This window comes from Stegostoma tigrinum, unplaced genomic scaffold, assembly GCF_030684315.1.
Source record: "Stegostoma tigrinum isolate sSteTig4 unplaced genomic scaffold, sSteTig4.hap1 scaffold_79, whole genome shotgun sequence".
In the NCBI taxonomy this organism is placed as follows: Eukaryota; Metazoa; Chordata; class Chondrichthyes; order Orectolobiformes; family Stegostomatidae; genus Stegostoma; species Stegostoma tigrinum.
Genome location: NW_026728736.1, coordinates 541,392 through 561,585, shown reverse-complemented (window position 1 = coordinate 561,585; position 20,194 = coordinate 541,392). Strand labels below are relative to the sequence as shown.

General features: G+C 53.4%; 1 protein-coding gene across 1 annotated transcript in view; it reads right to left on the bottom strand.

Moving 5' to 3' along the window:
• LOC132209270 (utrophin-like) overlaps nucleotides 1-14,716 on the bottom strand; it is a 559,562-nt gene extending 544,846 nt beyond the window's left edge. Inside the window, exons 1-2 of the mRNA XM_059644398.1 lie at nucleotides 14,583-14,716; nucleotides 10,051-10,168 (exon numbers count right to left, since the gene is read on the bottom strand). The gene's annotated coding sequence lies outside the window, so the exon portion shown is untranslated. The remainder of the gene's footprint in view (nucleotides 1-10,050; nucleotides 10,169-14,582) is intronic.
• Nucleotides 14,717-20,194: the final 5,478 nt, after the last annotated feature.

Here is a 20,194-nt window from a genome sequence, read left to right as displayed (position 1 = left end):
TCAGGGCTGCGGCGGGCCAGTCCCTGTTAGCGGGTCACAGCTGCGGGGGCCAGTCCCTGTGAGCGGGTCAGGGCTGCGGGGGGAAAGTTGCAGTGAGTGGGTCAGGGCTGCGGGGGGCAAGTCGCGGTGAGCGGGTCTGGGCTGCAGGGGCAAGTCGCAATGAGCAGGTCAGGGCTGCGGGGGGCCAGTCCCTCTGAGCAGGTAAGGGATGCGGGGGCCAGTCCCTGTGAGTGGGTCAGGGCTGCGGGGGCATGTCCCTGTCAGCGGGACAGGACTGCCGGGGGGCCAGTCCCTGTGAGCGAGTCAGGGCTGCAGCAGGCCAGTCCCTGTGAGCGGGTCAGGGCTGCGGGGGGCAAGTCGCAGTCAGCGGGTCAGGGCTGAGGGGGGCAAGTCGAAGTGAGTGGGTCACGGCTGCGGGGGGCGAGTCCCTGTGAGCGAGTCAGGGCTGCGGCGGCCAGTACCTGTGAGCGGGTCAGGGCTGCGGGGGGCAAGTCGCAGTGAGCGGGTCAGGGCAGCGGGGGCAAGTCCCTGTCAGCGGGACAGGACTGCAAGGGGCAGGTCCTTGTCAGCGGGTGAGGACTGCGGGGGGCAAGTCGAAGTGAGCAGGTCAGGGCTGCGGGGGACAAGTCGCAGTGAGCAGGTCAGGGCTGCGGGGGGCCAATCGCAGTGAGCGGGTCAGGGCTGCGGGGGGCCAGTCCCTGTGAGCGAGTCAGGGCTGCGGCGGAGAGTCCCTGTGAGCTGGTCAGGGCTGCGGGGGCCAGTCCCTCTGAGCGTGTCAGGGCTGCGGGGGCCAAGACCTCCGAGCGGGTCAGGGCTGCGGGGTCCAGTCCCTCTGAGCGGGTCAGGGCTGCGGGGGCCAGTCACTCTGAGCGGGTCAGGGCTGCGGGGGCCAAGTCCTCTGAGCGGGTCAGGGCTGCGGGGGCCACGCCCTCTGAGCGGGTCAGGGCTGCGGGGGACAGTCCCACTGAGCGGGTCAGGGCTGCGGGGCGCAGTGTCGCAGTGAGGGGGGTCAGGGCTGCGGGGGGCCAGTCCCCGTGAGCGGGTCAGGGCTGCGGGGGGCAGTGTCGCAGTGAGCGGGTCAGGGCTGCGGGGGCCAGTCCCTGTCAGCGGGACAGGGCTGCGGGGGGCAAGTCCCAGTCAGCGGGACACGACTGCGGGGGGCAAGTCGCAGTGAGCAGGTCAGGGCTGTGGGGGGCAAGTTGCAGGGAGCGGGTCACGGCTGCGGGGGGGCAGTGTCGCACTGAGCGGGTCAGGGCTGCGGGGGGCAAGTGGGGGACAGTCCCTCTGAGCGGGTCAGGGCTGCGGGGGACAGTCCCTCTGAGCGGGTCAGGGCTGCGGGGGCCAATCCCTCTGAGCGGGTCAGGGCTGCGGGGGCCAGTCCATCTCAGCGGGTCAGGGTTGCGGCGGCCAGTCCCTCTGAGCGGGTCAGACCTGCGGGGGCATGTCCCTGTCAGCAGGACAGGACTGCGGGGGGGCAAGTCCCTGTCAGCGGGACACGACTGCGGGGGGAAAGTCGCAGTGAGCGGGTCAGGGCTGCGGGCGGCCAGTCGCAGTGAGCGGGTCAGGACTGCGGGCGGCAAGTCCCTGTCAGCAGGACAGGACTGCGGGGGGCAAGTCGCAGTGAGCGGGTCAGGTCTGCGGGGGACAAGTCGCAGTGAGCGGGTCAGGGCTGCGGGGGGCCAGTCCCTGTGAGCGGGTCTGGGCTGCGGGGGCCAGTCCCTGTGAGCGGGTCAGGGCTGTGGGGGGCCAGTCCCTGTGAGCGGGTCAGGACTGTGGGGGGCAAGTCGCAGTGAGCGGGTCAGGGCTGTGGGGGGCAAGTTGCAGTGAGCAGGTCAGGACTGCGGGGGGCAAGTCACAGAGAGTGGGTCAGGGCTGCTGGGGGCCAGTCCCTGTGAGCGGGTCTGGGCTGCGGGGACCAGTCCCTGTGAGCGGGTCAGGGCTGCGGGGGGCCAGTCCCTGTGAGCGGGTCAGGGCTGCGGGGGGCAAGTGACAGTGAGTGGGACAGGACTGCGGGGGGCAAGTCCCTGTCAGCGGGTCAGGACTGCGGGGGGCAAGTCGCAGTGAGCGGGTCAGGGCTGCGGGGGGCAAGTCGCAGTGAGTGGGTCAGGGCTGCGGGGGGCAAGTCGCAGTGAGCCGGTCAGGGCTGCGGGCGGCCAGTCCGCGTGAGCGGGTCAGGGCTGCGGGGGGCAGTGTTGCAGTGAGCGGGTCAGGTCTGCGGGGGCAAGTCCCTGTCAGCGGGACAGGACTGCAAGGGGGAAGTCCCTGTCAGCGGGTCAGGTCTGCGGGGGGCAAGTTGCAGTGAGCGGGTCAGGACTGCAGGGGGCAAATCGCAGTGAGCGGGTCAGGACTGCAGGGGGCAAGTCGCAGTGAGCGGGTCAGGGCTGCGGGGGCTAGTCCCTCTGAGCGGATCTGGCTGCGGGGGCCAGTCCCTCTGAGCGGGTCAGGGCTGCGGGGGCCAGTCCCTCTGAGCGGGTCAGGGCGGCGGGGGCCAGGCCCTCTGAGCGGGTCAGGGCTGCGGGGGCCAGTCCCTCGGAGCAGGAGACAGTGACACCTGTCCAAGTCAGGCAGGGAATCCACTTCCATCAGTCACCACACCCTATTCCCCACAGTCACTGCATCCCATTTCAGTCAGTCACTGCATCCCATTTCACTCAGTCACTGCATCCCTTTTCTCTCAGTCACTGCTTCCCATTTCACTCAGTCACTGCATCCCATTTCATGGAGACAGTGAATCCTATTCAACTGCGACAGTGAATCCATTTCCATCAGTCACCGCACCCTATTCCCCACAGTCACGGCATCACATTACACTCAGTCACTGCATCCTATTTCACTCAGTCACTGCGTCCCATTTCACTCAGTCACTGCGTCCCATTTCCCTCAGTCACTGTATCCCGTTTCTCACTGACGCTGCATTCAATTTCCGTCAGGTACTGCAACCCATTTCCTCAGTCACTGCCTCCCATTTTCCACATTCACTGCATCTCCTTTCCCACATTCACTGCATCTCCTTTCCCTCACTCACCGCATCGCATTTCGCTCAGGCACTGCATCGCATTTCCCTCAGTCACTGCATCCCATTTCCCTCTGTCACTGCGTCCCATTTCACTCCGTCAGTGCGTCCCATTACCCTCAGTCACTGCGTCCCATTTCACTCAGTCACGGCATCCCATTTCACTCAGTCACTGCCTGCAATTTCCTCAGTCACTGCCTCCCACTTCACTCAGTCACTGCCTCCCATTTCACTCAGTCACTGCCTCCCATTTCACTCAGTCACTCCCTCCCATTTCACTCAGTCACTCCCTCCCATTTCAGTCAGTCACTCCCATTTCAGTCAGTCACTGCATCCCATTTCACGCAGTCACTGCATCCCATATCCCATAGTCACTGCATCTCCTTTCGTCAGTCACTGCATCCTATGTCACTCAGTCACTGCATCACATTTCCCACGTTCACTGCATTTCCTTTCCCTCAGTCACTGCATCCCAATTCACTCAGCCACTGCATCCCATTTTACTCAGCCACTGCATCACATTTCACTCAGCCACTGCATCCCATTTCACTCAGCCACTGCATCCCATTTCACTCAGCCACTGCATCCCATTTCACTCAGCCACTGCATCCCATTTCACTCAGCCACTGCAACCCATTACCCCAGTCACTGCATCCCATTATCCCAGTCACTGCATCCCATGTCCCCACAGTCACTGCATCTCATTTCCCTCAGTCACTGCATCCCATTTCAATCAGTCACTGCCTCCCATTTCAGTCAGTCACTGCCTCCCATTTCAGTCAGTCACTGTTTCCCATTTAACAGAGACAGTGAATCCTATCCAAGTGAGACAGTGAATCCATTTCCAACAGTCACCGCACCCTATTCCCCACAGTCACGGCATCACATTTCCCTCAGTCACTGCGTCCCATTTAACTGAGACAGTGAATCTCATTGAACTGAGACAGTGCATCCCATTACCCTCAGTCACTGCATCTCTTTTCCCTCAGTCACTGCATCTCTTTTCCCTCAGTCACTGCATCTCATTTTCCTCAGCCACTGCATCCCATTTCACTCAGCCACTGCATCCCATTTCACTCAGCCACTGCATCCCATTTCACTCAACCACTGCAACCCATTTCACTCAGTCACTGCATCCCATTTCACTCAGCCACTTGATCATATTCACTCAGTCACTGCATCCCATTTAACTGAGTCACAGCATCCCATTTGACTCAGTCACGACATCCTATTTAACGGAAACATTGAATCCTATTCAACTGGGATCGTGCATCCATTTCCCTCAGTCATCGCACCCTATTCCCCACAATCACCGCATTCCATTTCCCTCAGTCACCACATCCCATTTCCTTCAGTCATTGCATCCCATGACCCTCACTCACAGCTTCCCATTTCACTCAGTCACTGCGTCCCATTTCACTCAGTCACTGCCTCCCACTTCACGCAGTCACTGCCTCCCACTTCACGCAGTCACTGCCTCCCACTTCACGCAGTCACTGCCTCCCACTTCACACAGTCACTGCATCTCCTTTTGCCATTAACTGCATCGCATTTCACTCAGTCACTGCATTACATTACCCTCAGTCACAGCATCCCAATTCACTCAGTCACTGCCTCCCATTTCACTCAGTCACTGCATCACATTACCCTCAGTCACAGTATCCCATTTCCATCAGTCATAGTATCCCATTTCCATCAGTCACAGCATCCCATTTCACGCAGTCACTGCATCCCACTTCACGCAGGCACTGCCTCCCACTTCACGCAGTCACTGCCTCCCACTTGACTCAGTCACTGCATCTCCTTTTGCCATTAACTGCATCGCATTTCACTCAGTCACTGCATTACATTACCCTCAGTCACAGCATCCCAATTCACTCAGTCACTGCCTCCCATTTCACTCAGTCACTCCCTCCCATTTCAGTCAGTCACTCCCTCCCATTTCAGTCAGTCACTCCCTCCCATTTCAGTCAGTCACTCCCTCCCATTTCCCTCAGTCACTGCATCCAATTTCCCACATTCACTGCATGTCCTTTCCCTCAGTCACTGCAGCCCATTTAACGGAGACAGTGAACACTATTCAGCTGAGACAGAGCATCCGTTTCCATCAGTCACCGCACCCTATTCCCCACAGTCACCGCATTCCATTTCCCTGGTCACTGCTTCCCATTTCACTCACTCACTGCATCCCATTTCACTCTGTCACTGCACCCATTTCAGTCAGTCACTGCATCCCATTTCACTCAGTCACGGCATCCCATTTCACTCAGTCACGGCATCCCATTTCACTCAGTGACTGCGTCCCATTTCACTCAGTGACTGCGTCCCATTTCACTCAGTGACTGCGTCCCATTTCACTCAGTGACTGCCTCCCATTTCACTCAGTCACTGCCTCCCATTTCACTCAGTCACTGCCTCCCATTTCACTCAGTCACTGCATCCCATTTCCATCAGTCACAGCATCCCATTTCACTCAGTCACTGCCACCCATTTCACTCAGTCACTGCCTCGCACTTGACTCAGTCACTGCATCTCCTTTTACCATTAACTGCATCGCATTTCACTCAGTCACTGCATTACATTACCCTCAGTCACACCATCCCAATTCACTCAGTCACTGCCTCCCATTTCAGTCAGTCACTCCCTCCCATTTCAGTCAGTCACTCCCTCCCATTTCCCTCAGTCACTGCATCCCATTTAACGAAGACAGTGAACACTATTCAGCTGAGACAGAGCATCCGTTTCCATCAGTCACCGCACCCTATTCCCCACAGTCACCGCATTCCATTTCCCTGGTCACTGCTTCCCATTTCACTCACTCACTGCATCCCATTTCACTCTGTCACTGCACCCATTTCAGTCAGTCACTGCATCCCATTTCACTCAGTCACGGCATCCCATTTCACTCAGTCACGGCATCCCATTTCACTCAGTGACTGCGTCCCATTTCACTCAGTCACTGCCTCCCATTTCACTCAGTCACTGCCTCCCATTTCACTCAGTCACTGCCTCCCATTTCACTCAGTCACTGCCTCCCATTTCACTCAGTCACTGCATCCCATTTCCATCAGTCACAGCATCCCATTTCACTCAGTCACTGCCACCCATTTCACTCAGTCACTGCCTCGCACTTGACTCAGTCACTGCATCTCCTTTTACCATTAACTGCATCGCATTTCACTCAGTCACTGCATTACATTACCCTCAGTCACACCATCCCAATTCACTCAGTCACTGCCTCCCATTTCAGTCAGTCACTCCCTCCCATTTCAGTCAGTCACTCCCTCCCATTTCCCTCAGTCACTGCATCCCATTTCCCTCAGTCACTGCATCCCATTTAACGAAGACAGTGAACACTATTCAGCTGAGACAGTGCATCCGTTTCCGTTAGTCACCACACACTATTCCCCACAGTCACCGCATTCCATTTCCCTCGGTCACTGCTTCCCATTTCACTCACTCACTGCATACCATTTCAGTCAGTCACTGCATCCCATTTCACTCAGTCACTGCATCCCATTACCATCCATCACTGCATCCCATTTCACTCAGTCACTGCATCACATTTCACTCAGTCACTGCTTCCCATTTCACTCAGTCACTGCTTCCCATTTCACTCAGCCACGGCATCCCATTTCACTCAGCCACGGCATCCCATTTCACTGAGCCACTGCATCCCATTTACATCAGTCACTGCATCCTATTTCACGCTGTCACTGCATCCCATTTCACGCAGTCACTGAATCCCATTTCCCTCAGTCACTGCATCACATTCCCCACAGTCACCGCATCCCGTTTCCCACAGACACGGGATCCCACTTCACTCAGCCACTGCGTCCCATTTCCCTCCGTCATTGCATCCCATTTCCCACAGTCACTGCATCTCCTTTCCTCAGTCACAGCGTGCCATTTCTCACAGTCACTGAATCACCTTTCGCTCAGTCACTGCATCCCATTCCACTGAGGCACTGCATCCCATTTCACTCAGTCACTGCATCCCATTTCACTCAGTCACTGCATCCCATTTCACTCAGTCACTGACTCCCATTTCACTCAGTCACTGACTCCCATTTCACTCAGTCACTCCATCCCATTTCACTCAGTCACTCCATCCCATTTCACTCAGACACTCCATCCCATTTCAGTCAGTCACTCCATCCCATTTCATTCAGTCACTGCACCCCATTTCACTGAGTCACTGCCTCCCACTTCACACAGTTACTGCCTCCCACTTCACACAGTCACTGCCACCCATTTCACTCAGTCACTGCATCTCCTTTTGCCATTCACTGCATCTCATTTCCCTCAGTCACTGCATCCCATTTCCATCAGTCACAGCATCCCATTTCACTCAGTGACTGCCTCCCATTTCACTCAGTGACTGCCACCCATTTCACTCAGTCACTGCCTCCCACTTCACTCAGTCACTGCCTCCCACTTCACTCAGTCACTGCATCTCCTTTTGCCATTAACTGCATCTCATTTCCCTCAGTCACTGCATCCCATTTCCATCAGTCACTGCATCCCATTTCCATCAGTCACTGCATCCCAGTTCACTCAGTCACTGCATCCCAGTTCACTCAGTCACTGCATCCCAGTTCACTCAGTCACTGCATCCCATTTCCCTCAGTCACTGCATCCCATTAACTTCAGTCGCAGGATCCCATTTCAAACAGACACTGCGTCCCAGTTCACTCAGTCACTGCAGCTCATTTCACTCAGTCACTGCATCCCATTACCCTCAGTCACTGCATCCCATTACCCTCAGTCACTGCATCCCATTACCCTCAGTCACTGCATCCCATTTCCCGCAGTCACTGCATCCCATTTCCCGCAGTCACTGCATCCCATTTCGCTCAGTCACTGAATCCCAGTTCACTCAGTCACTACATCTCCTTTCCATCAGCCACTGCATCCCATTTCCCACAGTCACTGCATCCCATTTCCCTCAGTCACTGCATCCCATTTCCATCGGTCACTGCCCCCATTTCCTTCAATCACTGCATCCCATTCCACTCAGTCACTGCATCCCATCTCACTCAGTCACTGCATCTCCTTTCCCTCAGTCAGTGCATCTCCTTTCTCGCAGTCACTGCATCTCCTTTCCTGCAGTCACTGCATCTCATTACCCTCAGTCACTGCATCCCATGACCCTCAGTCACTGCATCCCATTACCCTCAGTCACTGCATCCCATTACCCTCAGTCACTGCATCCCAGTACCAAGAGTCACTGCATCCCATTTCCCACAGTCAGTGAATCTCCTTTCCCTCAGTCACTGCATCCCATTTCCCTCAGTCAGTGCATCCCATTTCCATAAGTCACTGCATCCCATCTCCACAAGCCACTGCATCCCATTTCACTGAGTCACTACATCCCGTTTCACAGAGTCACTGAATCGCATTTGGTGTTCTCACTTGAATGCAATGGTCATGAATCTCCTCCAATGGCTGGTCATGTATTTCCAATGCAAAATTTTACCAAGTTTTGATTTTCAATTTTGATTACATGTGTCTCCTCTATTCTATAAGATGCTGCAATAAACTCAAATTTGATAAATCATAATTCAACCACCATTACCTACAGAGTTAATTTCATCAAACAGATCCAATTAGAATTGTCACATTCCCAAATCCTGATTCAAGTTTTTCTAATTATGGGCCACGTGGTTCAGAAAAAAGACACTGAGAATCAGAGAGATGTACAGTCGGGAAACAGATCCTTTGGCCCAATTTGTCTATGTTGACCAGATATCCTAAATTAATTTAGTCCCATTTGCCAGCATTTGGCCCATATTCCTCTCAACCCGTCTTATTCATATACCCATCCACATGCCTTTTAAACGTACAAGCCTCCACCACTTCCTCTGGCAGCTCATTCCATACCTGCACCACTATGAAAAAAATCCGGTCCATTTTAAATCTTCCCTCTCTCATTTTTAACCTATTCCCTCCAGTTTTGGATTCCAGCAACCCGGGGAAAAGATCTTGGCTGTTTGCTCTATCCACGTCCCTCGTAATTGTATAAACTTCGATATGGTCAGCCCTGAACTCCAAAGTTCCAAGAAATAGCTGCCTGTTCAAGCCCACGGTATACCTCCAACCTCCGATGCTGGTAACATCCTTGTAAATCTTCTCTGAACCCTTTCAAGTTTACAACAGACAACAATACAGCGCACAACAGGCCTTCGGCCCTCAATGTTGCGCCGACATCCTTCCTCTCGCAAGGAGACCAAAATCGATTGCAGTATTCCAAAAGCAGCCGAACCAACGTCCTACATGGCTGCTAAGTGATCTCCCAACTCCTATACTCAATGCACTGACGAATAAAGGCGAGCACACCAAATATCTCCTTCATATCCTTTCTACCGGTGGCTGTACTTTGATGGAACTACGAAACTGCATTCCAGCGTCTCTATATTAAGCAACACTCCCCACAACCTTCAGTGTAAACGTGCTGCCCTGATTTGCCTTTCCAAAATGTAGCACCTCACATTTAGCTAACCTCAACACCATCTGCCATTCCTCAGTTTATTCGCCCTTGTCAATGTCCCATTATATTCTGAGGTGACCTTCTTGGCTGGCTACTACACCTTCAATCATTGGGAAACTTATTAAACACACCTTCTATTTTCATATCCAAATCATTGCATCACTTCAACTCCCCCTCCCACTCCCTGAATGACATGTCCATCCTGGGCCTCTTCCAGTGTCACAACCAAACCACCCAGAAACTGGAGGAGCAGCACCTCATATTCTGCCTCGGGAGCTTCCAACTCAATAGCCTCAATATGGACTTGGCCACCCTCAAAATCTCCCCACCCGCCAGCCTCATCCCAAGACTAGTTCCTCCCCTCATCCCCGCCTCCATGACCTGTCCGCCTTCTCTCCCACCTATCCACTCTTCCCACCTCACTGACCAACTCCCACCACTGCTTGGAATTATTTTTCTTTTCACACTTCATCAGCTCGACGTTATTTCTAAAATCTATTTTCCAATTGTTGGAAAAAGTGAGATAAAGAGAAGTAAAAGAAGTTACATTCTTCCCACTCGGGAAATCTCTGAATATTCTGTTGAAAGGCCGCCAAGGAACGATGCAATTCTTTTGTCACAAACACTGTGAGGGAGACATCTTTTTCGGTTCCACTAACTCCACCCTAAGGAAGACAAACCCACGTAACATATCTAGTGACTTAAAGCATACTCTATTGTTGCCCAAGGTGGAGAGCTGGATGAACACAGCAGGCCAAGCAGCATCAGAGAAGCAAGAAAGCTGATGTTTCGGGACGAGACCCTACTTCAGAAAATTGGCGCTGGAGAATCTGAGATAACAAGGTGTAGAGCCGGATGATACTGCTTGGCCTGCTGTGTTCATCCAGCTTTACACCTTCTTATCTCAGATTCTCCAGCATCTGCAGTTCCTACTGCCTCTATTGTTGCCCTTTCACTTTACTGAACTAATATGAGCCAGTAGTTTTGTTTAGGCTCGTGTAATCTTACGGTTATTGGTCTGTACAAAATCCTGAATTAATTTTGATCGACTGACGGGAGGAGATGAATTTTATAGAAATTTTTGTTTTCTACCAATTTGCAGAGGGCATTGTGGGCGATTGAAGGACAGTGTTATTATCCTCCAGGTCTGTGGACTGCATCATTACCAACTTGCCCATTTGCATATACATACAATATTCATTATGTACCAATGAAACATAATAATCCAATACTGCGTACTAAAAACAACGCTCACATATCAGTGGAAATTTAAATATTTATCATAGAGTTTGAAGAATTGAATTCAATGATACAAAGCAAAAGCCAGTGAAGATGAGTGCAGTTGGTCAGCACTTTTGCCACGAAGTGGAGGTTGGCAGTTTGAGGCCACCCAGGAACAAGCAAGCTCTGTCTAACTCCAAGGGCAGCACGGTGGCTCAGTGGTTAGCACTGCTGACTCACAGCGCCAGGGACCCAGGTTCGATCCCACCGTTGGGCGATCTTCTGTGCGGAGTTTGTACATTGTGCCCATGCCTGCATGGGTTCCTGCTGGGTGCTCTGGTTTCCTCCCACAGTCCAAAGATGTGCAGGCTAGGTGTATGGGCCATGCCAAACTTGCCCATTGTGTTTAGGGATGTGCAGATTAGGTGTGTTAGTCATGGGAAATGTAGGGTTACTGAGGAAAGGGTCGGGGGATGAGTCAGGGTGAGATGCTCTTTGGAGGGTGGCTGTGGACTTCTTGGGTCAAAAGGGGCTTGTTTCCACACTGGAGGGATTCTATGATATGGAAGTATCTTTTGAAGTGGACATTCATGGGTATGCTGTAACAGAGACCTTGAAATACTGCACAACAAATATTTGGAACCAGACTGTCAATTCAGACATAGCATCAAAAGAGGTCATGGAAGTTGTCACCGATATAAAGCAGGATTGATGAAAATCCAGCAGGAAATGGTGTCAAAAGGCACAGTATCTTTTATTCATCTCCAGTTATTTTGTCCAAGGCACTGGATGCTGGCAGGATTGAAACATTTAAGAAATGCTTCACAAATCACATAGAAGGACCTGCACATCTTTGAACAATGGGAGGAAACTGCAGCACCTGGCAGAAGCCTCTCGCAGACGCGGGGAGGACGTGTCAATTCCACACAGATAGTTACCCAAGACTGGAATCTCAACTGGCTCCCCAGTGCATGAGCAGCTCTAACCAGTGAGCAACTACCTTGCCCAGAAGGGGTTTTATAAGCGCATACATTATTTCCATTAAGACAGATCCAATCCTCTATTTCCAATCAAAATAACATATTGTAGATATCATGACAACAATCAGAAATGATTTTGAATAAGTCAATCAAAAAACTTGAAATAGTTTCCAAGCCGAAATATTAGATATGGGGCAGTTAAGATGAATAGCGCAACAACAAAAAGGCCATATTTTATGTGACCATCGGTAACACTTGAAAACTTGCAACAATTTGTCGCCAGTAGTGCTCTGAAGTGGCTTGATGATGCACTCCTTCATACACTGGAATGAAACTCCAAAGATCACAAATTCTCCTTCAATACCCTGTTGTAACAGTGACTGCATCAACCTGTGTTTATGGGCCTGACTGGAAACCCACACAACATGCATAAACAAAAAAATAATCTAAGGTAATAGGAGAAAAAAATGTATGTATGCAACGTCTTTGAAAAGCAATTATTCGTAGCGGCTGCAAGCCCAAAAGGAATCTCGTTTCGCAGATGATATTCATTTGCACTGCAGGTCATGCCAGTCAGAATCAGTTTTCGTTTCATGACAGATAACTAAAATGTCCATTACAATGAACTTTGGTTGATCAGAAGATTTTAAGTAAGGACTATGTCTTATGTGAGCTGACAGCATTCGGGGATGGAGAAGGTACACTCACTGCTGGCATCTTGACACCATTGAATGAGCAAGCGTGGACGCAAAGGTTGTAACAGGTCACAATTGTACAGGCAATATCTTTTGAGCTCCTTCCCTGCAGGCCTGTAATACTCTAAAGCTGTGCCAGACCCTCACTTCCTCCACCTTACGTACGCTGCCTTTTCTTTTCGACAAGAAGCACCTCTGTACCCGTCATCCAAGGCTCCTTAATCTTACCCTTTCTTACCTGTCTCAGAGGAACAAATTTATACATCACTCGCAACAACTGCTCCTTGAACAGCCTCCACATGTCTGCCGCGCCCTTTCTGTGGAACAATTGCTCCCAATCTGTACTTCCCAACTCCTGTCTGATAGTATCATAATTTCCTTGACCCCAGTGAAATATCTTCCCCTGGTAACTGCTCCTTTCCCTTTCCATGGCTATGGTAAATGTGAGGCTCTTGCGGTCACTGTCGCCGCCAAAGTGTTCTCCCACCACGAGATCTGACACCTGTCCTGGCTCATCGCCGAGCACCAAATCCAAAATGGCCTCCCCCCTCGTCGGCCTGTCCACAAACTAAGTCAGGAAACCCTCCTGAACACACCTGACAAAAACGGCTCCATCCAAACCATCTGCACTGAGGAGGTTTCAATCTATATTGGGAAAGTTGAAGTCACCCTGAACAACAACCCTGATACGTTTGCACTTTCCAACAATCTGCCGGCCAATGAGTTCTTCGATCTCCCAACTGCTATTTGGGGTCCGTAGAAAACCTCCAGTGAGGTGACTGCTGCCTTGTTGTTCCGAACTTCCACCCACACTGACTCAGTCGACAAACGTTCCTTGGCAACATCAGCCCATACCGCCTCAGTAGACGAGTCCTCAAAGGTTCTTTCAGCCGCCGTTATACTGTCCTTGACCAACAAAGCCACACCTCCCCCTCTTTTACCACCTTCCCAGACCTTAATGAAAGATCTAAACCCGAGAACCTGCAACATCCATTCCTGACCCTGCTCTATCCATGTCTCCGAAATGGCCACAACATCGAAGTCCGTGGTACCTATCCAAGCTGCAAGCTCACCTACATTATTCCGGATACTCCCGGCATTAAAGTCGTCACACTTCAATCCAGCTTGCTGTCTGCCAGCACACTTCTGTGACAGTGAGGTCCTGACCATGTCCTCCCTACGCTCATCCTCCTGTGTACTGGGACTACACCTCAGTTTCCCATCCCCCTTCTGAGCTCGTTTAAATCCAACCGAATGGCACTGGCCAATTTCCCACCCAGGATATTAGTGCCCCTCTGGTTCAAGTGGATATCGTCCTGTTTGTACAGGTACCACCTTCCCCAGAATGAACCCCAATTGTCCATGTACCTGAAGCCCTCCCACCTGCACCATCCCTGCAGCCACGTCTTCAGCTGAAATCTCTCCCTGTTCTTTGCCTCGCTATCACGTGGTACGGTGACAAACTAGTGACGACCACTCTGTTTGTTCTCGCTCTCAACTTCCACCCTCGCTCCCTGAAATCCTGCCTGACATCCCTATCCCTCTTTCTACCTATGTCGTTGGTGCCTACGTGTCCCACGACTTGGGGCTGGTCAACCTCTCCCCTCAGGACCCTAAACACATGATCCGAGACATCACAGACCCTGGCACCTGGTAGGCAACACACCAATCGTGAGTCTCTTTCGTTCCCTGCAAATCTTCTCTCAGTCCCTCCAACTATTGAGTCCCCAATGACTATCACTCTCTTCCTATCCCCGCTTCCCTTCTATGCAAGAGGGACAGACTCTGTGCCAGAGACCTGCACCCTACTGCATACCCACTGCCAACTCGTCCCCCGGAACAGTATCCAAAATGGTATAGTTGTTTTTCAGGGGACCGACCGCAGGGGATTTCAGGGGAACGACCACAGGGGAAGGTTAGTCAAGCTACACCGGGTAAACGTGCATTTTTGGTTGAAGAAACATGTGTTTCAATGTGAGCTAATGGAAGCAGCCATGGAGTCAAAGCTAAACGTTTTGACAATAAGACAACCATTCTTAAAAGCAGCAGACAGTGTGAAAAAGAAATGAGCTGCTTTAATATCCACTTAAAATTTATGTGGAATATCAGATGGAATTTTCTTATTGACTCCATTGTGCAATCATGTCGAGCTAAAAATGTTAACTGCATTAATTAAAACTAACCAGAAACGGACTTTGTCGTAAATGGTTTGACGATTTTCTGTATCTGGAACATCCCTTTTCCTTCTCCAACGAAGATCGTACCAACCTATGGTACCAAACTGTGAGTCAAATGGATGGGACACATAATCTTTCAATTCCTCATCAAAACAGTCTCATCGTATGGTTCTGTGCAATAAAAGAGAAAGAATAAACATGTTTCCCACAATTTTGCTGATGTTTACGAACAGAATGCTCAAATTCAAAAAGTTTGGGCTGGCATGTCTGCTTCCTCCAGCCTGTTTGAACTGTTCCATTCAATGTGAAATTTGTGTTAAGTTTTAGCACACAGGTCTATTTGATCTGCGCCACCACCTTCTATTAGTCATACATGCTTTCCCCCTCTTCCTGTAATACGTTCCTTGAAGTGTTCAACGAGATTTTGATTTTAAATCTTATCGTCATATTCTTTTGATTCTCAAGCATCAATGAGTCTGATGTTGCCGCCATTCCATGCAGTGCACAGCACGTCAAACAGGAGTCTTGCTCTTGCCATGAGCACTGAGGTAGTATGGGGTCACAACTGTCTCATAGTTCGGAATGAAATTCTACATATAGGGCTATGAAGAGTCATGCAGTTAATTTTATTTGACATGCTATTTCTTTTCTTAACAAATATGCTGGATTTAAAGTGATCTTCACCCTCATTTAAAATGAATCCAACGTAAAACCAGCAAATCGAAATTTTAATTTGAGTTCAGTGTTACACAAATATATGACTTTTTTAAAAATTATATTCGAGTCAACATTAACATTTAATTCCCTGACACCGGGTGAACTTACTTTTAAATTCGAATTTTCCTTCGGTATTAACGGACAAGTGAGCCTTTTTGCAAGCACCGAAAGGCTGCACCAGTTTATGCTAAAACTTGCGGAACTGTAAGTTTCACAAATATGTTCCTATTAAACACTAATTCCTATTGAAGCAGTATGAAGCCAAATTCATTCAACTGGACAGCAAAAACGGTCAAGATTTTAAAAGCAAGCAACTATTTTGAAGTCACTCTTCGAACTAAATTCCATCTTGGTGTCTGAGAGTCCATAGGTTCCTCACTCTCAACGAACCATTCAACTGTCATGCAATTACTGAAACACACAGACAAAAAACATCAACGTTAACAGTCACTAAGATTTTGAGAGTGATTTGGAATTCGTACTAATTCCCCCCTGGGGAAAATCTGTTCCAATCTGGATAGTACTCACTTATTACCATCCAACCTACCTTCCCCAGCACCTCCTCCCCCTCCACGCTATTTGTTTCTGAGCTCCCTTCCACCCTCCATTTCTCAGGAAGGGTCCTGACCCAAAACCTCAACTTTCCTCAGCCTCTGATGCTGCCTGACAAAACGTCAGCTTTTACGCTCCTGAGATGCTGCTTGGCCTGCTGTGCTCATCCAGCTCCACACTTTGTTATCTCTGTTCATTTGCCTGTTCTTTCTATCGGACATGAATCATTGGCTATTTCGTTCCCAACACTTATCCCCTAACAACCACCTTTCTGTGATACCCAGAGTGATGTATCTGTCAATTTCAATCTGCACCACAAACTCATTCACTTTGTTTCATACACTCCCTGCAATTCAATACAAGATCTTCAGTCTGGCATTTACAGCCACCCTTCTTATCTGCTGCAGCTGAAGTGAGACTCCTGACCATTTCCATACTTTTTGTCCTATTACTTGCTCTGGAAACTTTGCTGAGCACTTACCAGCTTCTAACTTTTTCCACAATTTTCCATGCAACTGAGCTCACCCACTCCACACTTTTTATTTTTACGCCCTAGCCCCAGACCTAGCTCTGTATTTTGCGAGGATACTTGTCCCAATATGATTCTCGTCGAGCCTATAACACCAGAACGACTCCCTCCTTCCCCATACCGATGCCAATGTCCCATGAATTCAAACACATTTCTGCCATGCCACCATTTGAACAATGTACATCTATAATTATGTTCACACCGTGCCAAATTGCTCAGATAATAATCCAGAGATTATTACCATTCTGGTTCTGCTTTCTCACCTCAGCACCTCGGTGCTCATAATCCCTCAGCAGAACCTCTTTCCTCTTTCTTCCATATCAATGGTACCTGTGTGGACCACGATAGCTGGATTTCTACTCCTCCCACTTCAAGTTCCTTTGTAGCCGAGATGGAATATTCTGAACCTGGGCACCAGGCAGGCAACACTACTTTCGAGACTCCCGATCCTGGTCACAACGAACAGTGTTCATTCTCCTAACTATACTACCTCTGATTATAACTACATTTCACTTTTTATCCCCTCCTGAATGTCCCCCCTGTACCACAGTGCTACAGTCAGTTTACTCATCTTCCCTATACCCTGCACTCTCATCCACACACGAAGAAAGAATCTCAAACCTGTTCGATAAGATCAAAGGCCAAGGTTTCTTCTGCACTACATCCTGGATCCTTCCACCTGCCCTGATCTTTGTCATTGGCCACTGACCGAGTTTCAGCTAGTTAATCTAAGGTGTGTGACTGCCTCCTGAAGCACAGCATTCCCTGGTAACTCTGCCCCACATGATTTGTTGATTGGTCAAAACTGAGATTCCAGTTAATCAACCGTCAGCTGGAGTCTGGGGCCTGACCACTCCCCCGTCATATAGGTACAAATCATCATCTGGCCTGGCATCTCCATTTCAATTACTTCGATCAGCAGGGGGCCAGTCGCAGTGAGCGGGTCAGGGCTGCGGGGACAAGTCCCTGTCAGCGGGTCATGGGTGCGGGTGGCAAGTCGCAGTGAGCGGGTCAGGGGTGCAAGGGGCAGTGTCGCAGTGAGCGGGTCAGGGCTGCGGGGGCAGTGTCGCAGTGTGCGGGTCAGGGCTGCGGGGGCAAGTCGGAGTGAGCGGGTCAGGGCTGTGGGGGGCCAGTGGCAGTGAGTGGGTCAGGGCTGCGGGGGCAGTGTCGCAGTGAGCGGGTCAGGGCTGCGGGGGACAAGTCCCTGTCAGTGGGACAGGGCTGCGGGGGGCAAGTCGCAGTGTGCGGGTCAGGGCTGCGGGAGGCAAGTCGCACTGAGTGGGACAGGGCTGTGGGGGGCCAGTGGCAGTGAGTGGGTCAGGGCTGTGGGGGGCAGACCCTGTGAGCTGGTCAGGGCTGCGGGGGACAGTCCCTGTCAGCGGGTCAGGGCTGCGGGGGGCAAGTCCCTGGCAGCAGGACAGGAAAGCGGGGGGCAAGGCCCTGTCAGCGGGACAGGACTGCGGGGGGCAAGTCGCAGTGTGCGGGTCAGGGCTGCGGGGGGCAAGTCGCACTGAGTGGGACAGGGCTGCGGGGGGCCAGTGGCAGTGAGTGGGTCAGGGCTGCGGGGGCCAGTCCCTGTCAGCGGGTCAGGGCTGCGGGGGGCAAGTCCCTGACAGCGGGACAGGACTGCGGGGGGCAAGTCGCAGTGAGCGGGTCATGGCTGCGGGGGGCAAGTCGCAGTGAGCGGGTCAGGGCTGCTCGGGGTCAGTCCCTGTGAGCGGGTCAGGGCTGCGTGGGCCAGTCCATGTGAGCGGGTCAGGGCTGCGGGGGGCAAGTCGCAGTGAGCGGGTCAGGGCTGCGGGGGGCAAGTCGCAGTGAGCGGGTCAGGGCTGCGGGGGGCCAGACGCAGTGAGCGGGTCAGGTCTGCGGGGGCGAGTCCCTGTCAGCGGGACAGAACTGCTGGGGGCAAGTCCCTGTCAGCGGGACAGGACTGCAGGGGGCAAGTCGCAGTGAGAGGGTCAGGTCTGCGGGGGGCAAGTCGCAGTGAGCATGTCAGGGCTGCGGGGGGGAGAGCCCCTGTGGACGGGTCAGGGCTGTGGGGGCCAGTCCCTGTGAGCGAGTCAGGGCTGCGGGGGGGCAAGTCGCAGTGAGCGGGTCAGGGCTGCGGGGGGCAAGTCGCAGTGAGCGGGTCAGGGCTGCGGGGGACAAGTCGCAGTGAGCGGGTCAGGACTGCGGGGGGCCAGTCCCAGTGAGCAGGTCAGGGCTGCGGGGGCCAGTCCCTGTGAGCGGGTCAGGGCTGCGGGGGGCAAGTCGCAGTGAGCGGGTCAGGGCTGCGGGGGGCGAGTCCCTGTGAGCGGGTCAAGGCTGCGGGGGGCAGTGTCGCAGTCAGCAGGTCAGGGCTGTGGGGGCCAGTCCATGCAAGCGGGTCAGGGCTGCGGCGGGCCAGTCCCTGTGAGCGGGTCAGGCCTGCCTGGGGCAAGTCGCAGTCAGCGGGTCAGGACTGCGGGGGGCCAGTCCCTGTGAGCAGGTCAGGGCTGCGGGGGCCAGTCCCTGTCAGCGGGTCAGAGCTGCGGTGGGCCAGTCCCTGTGAACGGGTCAGGGCTGCGGGGGGCAAGTCGCAGTGAGCGGGTCAGGGCTGCGGGGGGCCAGTCCCTGTGAGCGGGTCAGGGCTGCGGGGGGCAGTGTCGCAGTGAGCGGGTCAGGGCTGCGGGGGGCAAGTCGCAGTGAGCAGGTCAGGACTGCGGAGGGCAAGTCGCAGTGAGCGGGTCAGGGCTGCGGGGGCATGTCCATGTCAGCGGGACAGGACTGCAGGGGGGCCGGTCCCCGTGAGCGGGTCAGGGCTGCGGGGGGCCAGTCCCTGTGAGCGGGTCAGGGCTGCGTGGGCCAGTCCGTGTGAGCGGGTCAGGGCTGCGTGGGGCAAGTCGCAGTGAGCGGGTCAGGGCTGCTAGCGGCAGTGTCGCAGTGAGCGGGTCAGGGCTGCGGGGGCCAGTCCATGTAAGCGGGTCAGCGCAGCATGGGCCAGTCCCTCTGAGTGGGTCAGAGCTGCGCGGGGCAAGTCACAGTGAGCGGGTCAGGGCTGAGGAGGGCAGTGTCGCAGTGAGCGGGTCAGCTCTGCGGGGGGCAAGTCGAAGTGAGCGGGTCAGGGCTGTGGGGGGCAAGTCACAGTGAGCGGGTCAGGGGTGCGGGGGGCCAGTCGCAGTGAGCGGGTCAGGGCTGCGGGGGTCCAGTCCCTGTAGCAGGACAGGACTGCAGGGGGCAAGTCGCAGTGAGCGGGTCAGGGCTGCGGGAGGCTGGGTAGCATTGAGCGGGTCAGGGCTGCGGGGGGTCAGTACCTGTGAGCGAGTCAGGGCTGCGGCGGCCAGTCCCTGCGAGCGGGTCAGGGCTGGGGGGCGCAGTGTCGCAGTGAGCGGGTCAGGGCTGCGGGGGACAAGTCGCAGTGAGTGGGTCAGGGCTGCGGGGGGCAAGTCCCTGTCAGCGGGAGAGGACTGCAAGGGGCAGGTCCCTGTCAGCGGGACAGGACTGCGGGGGGCAAGCGGCAGTGAGCGGGTCAGGGCTGTGGGGGCCAGTCCCTGTCACCGGGTCAGGGCTGAGGGGGGCCAGTCCCTGTCACCGGGTCAGGGCTGACGAGGGCCAATCCCTGTGAGCGGGTCAGGGCTGCGAGGGGCAAGTCGCAGTGAGCGGGTCAGGGCTGCGGGGGTCAGTCCCTGTGAGCGGGTCAGGGCTGCGGGGGGCAACTCGCAGTGAATGGGTCAGGGCTGCGGGGGCAAGTCCCTGTTAGCGGAACAGGACTGCGGGGGGCCAGTCCCTGTGAGCGGGTTCGGGCTGCGGGGGCCAGTCCCTGTGAGCGGGTCACAGCTGCGCGGGCCAGTCCCTGTGAGCG